Genomic DNA, 2,801 nt, shown 5'->3' on the forward strand with positions numbered 1-2,801 from the left:
CGGAGGTTAGTCGGTCTAAGAAGAAGATGGTCTTTGATATGGTGGATAGTCTCGTTGCGGAACGCCATGGTGAAAGGAAAGGGACGTCGGAAAACAAGCTCGCCCCTTTTGGGGATATGTTGAGCTCTCTAGCCCAAATGGCCAAGGAAGGGAACGTCCCGACGAGTGGAATGGAAGGGCTCGATGGTGATGAGATGGCCGGAATGTCGCTGGCACCGGCAGGCCGGAATCTTGGAGGATCAAGCATGGAGAAGAGATGGTCAACCGGCTGACCACTGCAAGTACCATGCCCCACGTGAAGGATGATGGGGTGGCATGTGAGTTGGTGGGTGCATGTGACTCACAAAAGGAGGAAAAGACAAAGGCCACTTTTCATGGGCAAGATAATGTTGGCGCATTTGTGGAAAATGCCATTTTGAATTCAAAATCACCACCATGTACTATGCATCCTCATCTTTTTTTTTTTGAAGAGAAACAAGTACATTTAATAGAACATATCCTTGGGTTGCATAGCCTGATTTTACATATACAAGCACTGCTAATGCAGACACAGCCGCTGGATACTGTCATCAAACAATAAATTTCCATCACTATACAAACATTAAGGAATGATCGAATTACACTTGTCGGAGTCCTAAAGCATTTAGACATAATCACAGTCCGGTGCAGAGGTTTTACACAGGCTCCTATATGTCAATGGCAATAGTAAGCACAAATCAGGTCCTAAGAGCAACAAGAGTCAGCTTGACCACAGACCAAAGATCTCCCCTTCCTCTGATTACAGAAATAACAATTGAGTTTGATCAGAGAGGACTTCATCTTCGAGTAACCTACTCCAACAAAATTACGAGACATCAAGATACAATTCTCCCATAGCACACCGATGCTATGTAAAGATTTTTACCCATTTCTCCTTAACATGTGTGCTTGGGAAAGCAGAAGTCCGAAGTGTTTCTTGTGTTTCATCTGAAGGTTTCCGTCGTGGATTGCTAAGAACAAGGGCAGTTTGATCCCATGTTGCTGCAGTTGATGTGATGCGATAGCCAGAATCCCACCTCCTATGAATACCTTCACTTGGATACAGAAAGTCCAACTCGACAACCTGATCAGAAAAACCTGCCCCACGGGACATAACAATTGCCCATCTAGTTCCAGCTGTAGCCATGGTAGTAACGTAAAAACCTTCTCTCCATTTCTTGTTGATCCACTTGAATGGAAATGACTCACTAACTTTATATGACTGCTGCAGATACGGGGTACCCTTAGACATGACAATTAATGAGCTCCCATTATTAGCCCCTGCTATGGCACTTATGTAGTAATTTTTCTCCCATTGTTCCATGATCCACTCCTTATGAAGGAAATGAGGTGAAAGTTCATAGACTTGATCACTGAAACCGGTCCCTGTATCCATAATCAAGGCCCATAGATTTGAACAAGAGGCCACACTGCTAATATAAAGTCCATCTTCATTTCCTTTTTCAATATGCTGGTCCAATCTTAAATCTGCAACATTGTAATGATATCTTTGCTTCATCGGTCTTCTCCCATTGTACACACTAATCCACTGTATAGCAGGCATTCCCATGCGGACTTTCTTCTTTGGCTGCTCATCATCATCGTCGTCCATCATAAGCCTTCCTCTCTTCTGTCCGACTTGATATACAAGCTTTCGAGCACCTTCAGTGTTGATTGGGGCCTGATGTCCGGATTCGGACCAATAATCCCATCAAAAAGGGATATGTATTTTGCATAATTAGGCTCTTCATCAAACTTCAAGTTAACAAACAAACTCAACAAACTGTTTAAAAGGTGCAGGACAGAAACAACAAAGGGCTTCTGGAGAAGTTCCCATCTTCTTTTTGCAGACCAGAAAGCCTTTATTCTCGCCCTGGTAACCTTGGGAGGAAGGCAACCTCGAAGAAGAAAAATGAGGGTATAAGCAAGGGATTCCAAGTCATCCCTATGACTACCGGTTCTTCCCAGATGAGCATGCACACTAGCATACCGCACAGTTCCTCTGAATACATCAGGTCGTTGATCATAATCACATGAAGACCAATTGAATTATCACGCCACCGAACAGCCAATCCAAGATCAACCAAAAAAAGTTTTTTCTCATCAGCAGTTCCAGGTGTACCAAGCAAAAAGTTTTCTAGCTTTACATCCCCATGCACATATCCTCTAGAATGTAACTTTTCCAAAATGGATATAGCTTCAATGGCAATACATCCCCACCATTTCAATTGACATTGTATTCGAATTGTTGTTCCAGACATCCCATAAACTAGGACCCTAGCATATCTATCCATTACCATAATATAGTAATCACTCTGACGTCCTTTGTAATGCACACGTGGTATGCCGTGACTACCACCAAAAGCACTGTAAACTTGCCATTCATAAGGTGGTCCATAATTACAACCTTTGCTACTACGGTGCTCAAATTTCAAAGCAACTTCTACCGCTCCTGGTCCATTTCTTTCGAAAGGCGACCCTCTTCGATGGCTTGCGGAGGGCGACTGAACACTAAATTTTATCAAAGCTGGGTCAAACAAAAGAGATTAAGGATGCGCATCCACAAGATCAATGTGGGGGGGAGAGAACTCACGGAGGAATTGGAGATCAGGAACTCTGCCGCGGATTTCTTCCAAAACCTCCTTGCCCCGGGACCCCTCTCTCTCCTGGAGCCGGATTTGGGCTTGATTCAGCGCCTCTCACCTTCTCCTGAAGTGGAAGCCCTACCGAATCCACCAAGCGTAGAGGAAGTGAAAAAAGCCGTATTTGACATCTCCGGAGAT

General features: G+C 44.1%; 1 pseudogene; it reads right to left on the reverse strand.

Annotated features, from left to right (window-relative positions):
* Window positions 1-854: 854 nt before the first annotated feature.
* Window positions 855-2,480, reverse strand: LOC121749487 (annotated as a pseudogene).
* Between the last annotated feature and the right edge of the window lie 321 nt (window positions 2,481-2,801).

The sequence above is a fragment of the Salvia splendens genome, chromosome 9 (genome assembly GCF_004379255.2).
Source record: "Salvia splendens isolate huo1 chromosome 9, SspV2, whole genome shotgun sequence".
Taxonomy (NCBI): domain Eukaryota; kingdom Viridiplantae; phylum Streptophyta; class Magnoliopsida; order Lamiales; family Lamiaceae; genus Salvia; species Salvia splendens.